Source organism: Pongo pygmaeus, chromosome 7 (genome assembly GCF_028885625.2).
Source record: "Pongo pygmaeus isolate AG05252 chromosome 7, NHGRI_mPonPyg2-v2.0_pri, whole genome shotgun sequence".
NCBI lineage: Eukaryota > Metazoa > Chordata > Mammalia > Primates > Hominidae > Pongo > Pongo pygmaeus.
In genome coordinates this window covers 19,849,874-19,858,305 of record NC_072380.2, presented here as the reverse complement: position 1 = coordinate 19,858,305, position 8,432 = coordinate 19,849,874, and positions in this window count along the sequence as shown.

Below are 8,432 nucleotides of genomic sequence, written 5' to 3'. Positions count from 1 at the left end.
TGAAGGAGTAGATGCATTCATTGCCATCTTGTTGGCCTTTCCGTTGTGATACTTCCTGGCCCTTCTGACCACACATAGCACAACAAAGGAGCACTGGACTGGGAGTCGGGTGGGCAAATCCCAATTCTGAATTTATCTTGTTCTTAGAGGAAATATTAGAGATCAGTGGTTTCCTCCGATTTTCCTCCTATTATTCTTTCCTACGAAGAACCTATTTTTATTATTTCTGCCCTGTAAATAGGATGTTTTGAAAAATATTATTAGTTACCTCTTTTATCTCAGACTGTAAGGTATGGGAACCCCAGAGTTGTGTCCATGGGAAAGAAGGCTGGCCTGGGTTTGAATCCTGACATCATGGCTTACTAGCTGTATGACCTTGGAATGTTCTACAACCTCTTTAAGCCTCAGTTTCTCTATAGGGTTGTGGCAAGTATATGAGTATATTTATGGCTTATAGCAGCCGTTCCCAACCTTTTTGGCACCAGGGACTGGTTTCGTGGAAGACAATTTTTCCACAGACAGGGGGTGGGGGATGAAACCTTTCTACCTCGGATTATTAGGCATCAGTTAGATTCTCATAAACAGCCTACAACCTAGATCCCATGCATGTGCAATTCATGATAGGGTTTGTGCTCCTATGAGAATCTAATGCCACCACAGATCTGACAGGAGGCAGAGCTCAGGTGGTCATGCTCACTTGCCTGCTGCTCACCTCCTGCTGTGCGGTCCAGTTCCTAACAGGCCACAGACTGGTAATGGTTTGCAGCCTGGGGCTTGAAGACCCCTGGCTTAGAGCAGTGCCTGGAACATGGTGAAAGTCAAACTACAATAGTAATATGATGATGATGATGATGATGATGATGATGATGATGATGATGATGATACGATTATTACTGCTATTATTATTTGAACTAACCAGGGAGAAGGGTTGGCCCTTCTTAGAGTTGACTAGTAGTCGCACCTACACACCCAAAAGAATATAGAGTATGAGTGGTGTGGTTTGAGTGGTGTTGCCGTATTTTTTAAGGACGTGTGGGAGTAAGCAACAGGAGTTTGGGTGCAGAGGTACTATTTTTCAGGTTGCTGAGGTCTATACTAATTTTTTGGGGGCTCTCAAGGTCAGAGGAGGGTTAGGGAGCAAAGTTAGAGTATTGGAGGTGGGAGAAAGTGACATAGAAAATAAAAAGCAAGAAGGGGTCAAAGTATAGGTCAGATAGTCTGGGCTTCAAAGCAGAGTTTGTTACCAGAGTGGGACTCATATCTGCAGAAAACCATGTCCAACTATTAAAACTCCCTGTGAAACAAAGGTATTACTGCAAGACGGCGCAACTGGTGGCAGGCAGACGCTCAAGGCAGGTCCAGACAGGGTGAGCCCACCCTGCTTCATGAACGGGCTGTGGTTCCTAACAGAGGGTGCCATATTTGCTTAGGACGAACTCAGGTCTCCGTCGTGGCTGACTGCAGGTTAAAGGTCTTGAGAGTCTATAATGGCAGGAGTGGGAAAAGTAGGGCTCATGATTTTTTCCCCATTTTTATTAACATTATTTTTCTATTCCATCTCTGATCCAAATATTTAACCAAATATTTACTGTCATTGAAATATAGTAAGTTTACCTGATATCTGATGGTTGTGATGCTAAAAGACAATCAGGATAGGAAAATATACAGATACGTATGCACTGTTCACTGTTTCTGCCTGCTTAATTCTGGGTTGGTTTCTAGGCCAAAAAACTGATGGTATGCTGGACACTGTGTACAGTGACTTGGTCCCCATTCACATTCCAGAGTGTCCTGTGATGTCAACCGTGAATCAGCATAGGCTCATTGTGAAATGTCAGTGTAACCACATAGATTTTATATGATTCTAGTAAAAAAAAAAATAGAGAAACTTTAATATTTACTTAGCCTTTTCAGCAGCATTGTGAGTAAATATGCCTTTTTTGTTGTTTTGTTGGGTTTTTGAAATGCTGATGAGGACTCATATATAGCTAAAGATACTTCTTGACAAACTCAATGGATACTGTAGAATTTTTTTGTTTTTTGTTTTTGTTTTTGTTTTTGAGACGGGAGTCTTGCTCTGTTGCCAGGCTGGAGTGCAGTGGCGCGATCTCGGCTCACTGCCACCTTTGCCTCCAGGGTTCAAGTGATTCCCCTGCCTCAGCCTCCTGAGTAGCTGGGACTACAGGCATGTGCCACCATGTCCGGCTAATTTTTTTGTATTTTAGTAGAGACAGGGTTTCATTATATTGGCCAGGATGGTCTCAATCTCCTGACCTCATGATCCGCCCACCTCGGCCTCCCAAAGTGCTGGGATTACAGATGTGAGCCACCGCGCCCGGCCTCAGAATTGTATACATGGAACCATTACCCACCTCCGGAAACTCTCTGACCATTGAGACATCTCCCTTACTGGTTCTGGCTTTCACATCATTCCTTCCCAGCGTCCTTTACAGAATCCTCTAATGTAGGAGTATCCAATCTCCAGGCCATGGATGAGTATTGGTCTGCGGACTGTTAGGAACTGGGCCACACAGCAGGAGGTGAGTGGCGGGCCAGTGAGCAATGCTTCATCTGTATTTACAGCCACTCCCCATCATTCACATTACCGCCTGAACTCCGCCTCCTGTCAGATCAACAGCAGCATTAGATTCTCATAGGATCTCGAACCCTATTGTGAACTGTGCGTGTGAGCTATCTAGGTTGTGAGCTCCTTATGAGAATCTAATGCCTGATGATCCGTCGTTGTCTCTCATCACCCCCAGATGGGACCATCTAGTTGCAGGAAAATGAGCTCAGGGATCCCACTGATTCTACATTATGGTGAGTTGTATGATTATTTCATTATATATTACAATATAATAATAATAGAAATAAAGTACACAATAAATGTAATGTGCTTGCATCATCTCAAAACCACCCCTGCCCCTGCGGTCCATGGAAAAATTCTCTTCCATGAAACCTGTCCCTGGTGCCAAAAAAGTTGGGGACTGCTGCTCAGATGCTCCCTGGATTGTGCTCTCGGCCACCACCTTTCACTGGATCTTCTGTCTCTAGTTGGTTTTTTCATTCTAATTATTTAAACAATTACATTTTTGTACATGGAGGACCTCCATTCTTTCTAGATCTCTAGCTTTAGCCTATCCCGAGTTCCAGATCTCTGTTTCCAATTGATAACCAGACCTCTCCTCTGAGATATCCCATGGATTCCATCAAGGCTTAGCCACTTTTGCCATTGGTTTTTCCTGTTGGCTTAAACCAATCATAATTTGTTTCCCTAGCCCTACTCAGAGCTGGGGCAGTGTTGATTCTCCCTTTTAGGGCCTCATGGAGATGGGCTTTGAGCAAAATTAGGGCTCCTCCAGCAAGAAAGAAAGAATGTTGATTAAGCAACTAAGAGTGTCTGCTCACATCCACAGATTTGCACCCTACTAAAATTCATATAATAAATTTTTTTCTGGCATAATAATTTTTTTTCTGGCATTCAAAGTCCCCCATATCTAGACTCAGAACACTTTTAGAGTCTTGCCTTTCTTTTTAAATGTCCCACATGTTCTGGTCATTTTGGATCCTGTCCTTTGGATCAAGATATGCCTAGGATTTCCCCATCTCTGCTTCAGTTACTTCTTGGGGACCACCTCGTATTTTCTCGGCCCATCTGAATTCTACTCACTTTTCAAGATCTCTCTCAAAAGCCACTTCTGGCTGGGTGCGGTGGCTTATGCCTATAATCCCAGCACTTTGGGAGGCCGAGGCGAGCGGATCACGTGAGGTCAGGAGTTCGAGACCAGCCTGGCCAACGCGACGAAACTCCATCTCTACTAAAAATACAAAAATTAGCTGGACGTGGTAGTGGTTACCTGTAATCTTAGCTACTGGGGAGGCTGAGTCAGGGGAATATGGAGGCAGAGGACGCAGTGAGCCGAGACTGCACCACTGCACTCCATCCTGGGTGACAGAATGAGACTCTGTCTCCAAAAAAAAAAAAAAGCGCCACTTCTAACATGAAGCCATCTATGGGCAATTCAGGGATCTCTCTTTTTTCTACTTTTAATCCCTGTATTTTCAGTCTTTTCTACTAGATTTTAGGTTTCTTGATAAAAACTATGCCTAGTCATTTGTGTAGTTCCCACTGTACTGGGCACACAGTAACTGCCTAACTTACTGTTGGATGAATAATGATTTGACTAGAACATTTTCTGGTTGTGTTTACAGAAAAAGCCAAACACGTCTCATATAGCAAGGGAGGCATTACTGGCATCATCTGGTTTGAAGGCCAAATGTCTCCTCAATGGGACACGTTTGTGACTATATATAGTGAATCCCCTTTGTGCAATAGGAAAGGAAATACCCTTGTTTCTGAAATTGGCAAAGCTCGTTTCCCACGTTATCGCCTTTGCCTGTCTTTTTCTTTTCTTGGTGGATAACCCACTTGTTGCTTTTCTTTAGACAGTTCTTATTTTTGGACCTATTGATTCTGACTATACTCGCCCTTCCCCTCCTCAGGCTATTTTCCCTGTTCAGTGTTAATATTTTATACAGTAGCTCTTCCAGCATCCTTGAGTGTACCTTTATGCATCTTATTTCTACTATTGGTAATAAAGATTCTTATAATAATGTGTGTTGAAACATATTCTCTTATTAATGGAGAGTTTATCATAGTGTTTCATAGTGAAAGGGCACAGAGTAAGGTATGAAAGTGGGACAGGATTGTGTAGATACTGAACTTAAATGATAAATATCTACTTTTTAAAATGGTGCTAAAAATGCTTGGAAAGAAACAACAGTAATAATTTAAATAACCTATCCATCAGAATTTAAAAATTAAAGGTGGAATAAAGGTTAAAAGACCTTTCTCTAAAATCCTGAGTTTTGAGTTATCAAAGGGAAACTATTTGAAAATTAGTTTTCCAATTGATAAATAAAGGTCTGGGTGAGTTAGATATGCAAGTTGGTGAATTGGTGTAATTACTGTAGAAATAAAAGACACCGTTTTCAGCAGATCTGTGTTTAGATATCTGGATTTTATGTCAGGCAGATGCAGACCAGATCTAGATTAATCTCTGGTGCCCCACTCATCTTGTTTTCAGTACTAGTTCCCTCTGTTCCCTTTTGTTCTCTTCTATAGATTGGAGAAGTGACGATGCTGAGTGTACAGAAGTAGAATGGAAAAGTCAACCTGTGAAGCACCCTGATGTACCAAATGACTTTTTTTTTCTTTTTGAGCTGGAGTCTTGCTCTGTTGCCCAGGCTGGAATGATCTTGGCTCACTGCAACCTCCACCTCCCAGGTTCAAGTGATTCTCCTGCCTCAGCCTACCGAGTAGCTGGGATTACAGGCGTGCACCACCACGCCTGGCTGATTTTTGTATTTTTAGTAGAGATGGGGTTTCAACATGTTGGCCAGGCTGGTCTCGAGCTCCTGACTTCAGGTGATCCACCTGCCTTGACCTCCCAAAGTGCTGGGATTACAGGCATGAGCCACTGCGCCTGGCCTGTAGTAGATGACTTTTATGTGAGATCTCATTTATGCAGTTGAAAGCGTTACACCAGAGAGCTGTGCTTGTTGTGCCATTTGGAGAAGAAAGCTCGGCAATGGTGCAATGAGAGGGACACACGTTCCCCCTTTAGTCCTCCTCCTGGACTGATCTGGAGAGAAACAGCACGAACAACAAAGAGGGTAAATTTGAAAATAGTAGGAAACGACTCGCTTATTTTAATGTGTATATTTAAAGGCGTTAATTCAAAACATTCAGAAGAAGTTAAAAGTATCCCCTTTTCAGTCAGTAAATATTAACAAAGCCCCCACTATGTTTGAGTTGTGCTTATGGAATGAGGTCTTGAATATGTGTGACCTTTTTTTTCTAGAAGAGCAAAGTTGACCTCTCCAGGTCAAATGTTTATTTTACTCATTTAAAATAAAAAATTCATTTAGAAATATATTTCATATTTTCCATGTTCCTTAAGTAGACTATATGGAATATAATTAGATCCTAGCTTAATGATTTACCACCCACAATAGTACTGTCTGGCCAGTATTTATGCTTGGGTACAACAATCCTCTTCCATCTAATGAGCAGTCTCTAACTACACGGCACATTTGCTGTCATCTAAGAAATCAGATAACCCTGATTATTAGAACTGTATTTAAAGTAAGATCAACATGACATGAGTATGTCTCTTCGAAAATAATGTAATTGAGTTTTAATGAATGAGTTTCACAACTGTTCTTTCAGCTACTGAATGGCTCTGGGTCAAAGTTCTCAAGGACCCCGGTGAGGCTGAGAAGTCTAACCTTGAACTGTGTGAAGTATTTCTGTACTTAAAAATACCTATTCAAATATATTTGAAACAAGTTATTAAAGATATTAAACATATTGTACATATCTTGCATTTTATAAATGTAAAAGTTTGCCACTTTATATATTGTTTTAGAATATATATTTTTATATGGGCTGCCATATAAAAATGATGCCACGATGCCATATATTTCGTTCCATTTTTTCCTTAAGGGGATAAAATCACTCTGACACCATGACTTGACTTATTTCCACAACTTTCTGTATATTTCCTTACTATTACTGCATTATCAGCACCATATTAAGGTACACTTGTAATGTCCTTGTAAATTAAAATAACATATTTTGATTCTTAAATCATGTTTATGAAAAATGTTTAACCACATGACTAAAGCTAAACTCCATGTAGAAAACTTTTCTTTTCTTTTTCTCACGACAGAGTCTTGCTCTATTGTCCAGGCTGGAGTGCAGGAGTGTGATCTTGGTTCACTGCAACCTCCCCTTCCAGGGTTCAAGCAATTCTCATGCCTCAGCCTCCTGAGTAGCTGGGATTACAGATGCCTGCCACCATGCCTGGCTAATTTTTGTATTTTTAAAGTAGAGACAGGGTTTCATTATGTTGGCCAGGCTGGTCTCAAACTCCTGACCTCAAGTGATCTGCCAGCCTCGGTCTCCCAAAGTGTTGGGATTACCGGTGTGAGCTACCATGCCCTACCTTTTTTTTTGTAGTAATTATTATTATTATTTTAAAGAGTCTCTCTCTATTGCCCAGACTAGAGTATAGTAGAGCATAGTGGTGTCATCTTGGCTTACTTCATTCAGCCTTGGCATCCTGGGCTCAAGCGATCTTCCCTTTTCAGCCTCCCACATAGCTGGGACTATGGCATGTGCCACCATACCTGGCTAAATTTAAAAAAATTTGTTTTGTAGAGACGGGGTTTCACTATGTTGCCTAAGCTGGTCTCGAACTCCTGGCCTCAAGCAATTTTCCACCCTTAGCCTCCCAAAGTGCTGGGATTACAGGCATGAGCCACCATGCCTGGCCATAAGTCTTAAAAATTAGTTTTTACACGTAGGTTTTGTGTTCAACCTGGTTATTCTTCTCATTTGGTCTTTGAGGTGTAAAGAAACCCATCCTTCTATTAGGTTCACTGACTTAATTCTGCTAGGCATTGTTAGGGCACTGGGGCTGCAGAGATGAGTTGGCCATTCTTTTCCCTCATACTCTGCTGCCTTTTCTAATGACGGACACTAAGTACCACCGATACTGCTTGATAATAGTGGCTCCCAAAGGGATAATCCAAAGGCTGTTACATATCTACTTGCTTTTTTTCCAGAAAAAAAATGTATCTTTTCTCACATTATGTTACTTAGTTTCATAGTTTTATCACCTTTTCCGCTCTCTTACCATTTCATATATTAATTGTTGTCAAAATGTATGGGGGCACCAAACCCTTAGCTAGAACTGGCTTTATGAATTGATATGTATTGATACATACTGATATGACACATATTGTTATGTACATTGCTATGCTTTTATATTACTATCCAAATGAAAAAATTTGGAAATGGTAACAAGGTACTGTTATAAGCCCCTAAAAAAGTAATTAATCCTGAAGTGAGCTCCCTCTTTTTTTTATTTGAGACAGAGTCTCATTCTGCCATCTCCGCTCACTGCAACCTCTGCCTCTCCAGTTCAAGTGATTCTACTACCTCAGCCTCCTGAGTAGCTGGGATTACAGGCATGCACCACCACACCTGGCTAATTTTTGTATTTTTAGTAGAGACAGAGTTTCATCATGTTGGCCAGGCTGGTCTCGAACTCCTGACCTCAAGTGATCCACTCACCTCGGCCTCCCAAAGTGCTGGGATTACAGGCGTGAGCCACCGCGCCTGGCCTCTATCTCTCTTTTAGATAATAGCTATAGAGCCAATTGCAGCAACAAGGGTGCTTCCTCCACCCTCCCCAAGCCCATCCACATAGTCTAGAACCTGAGTCCAACCGTGTGCGTCTGTGCTGGGCCCTGGCAGTTCCTGCTCAAGTCCTCTGGGCTGTCTTCAGAACAGATTCCATGCTGAAACTGTATTTTATAATTCTGGAGATATCACTGAGCAGAAGGACGGGAGATGCTTCAGG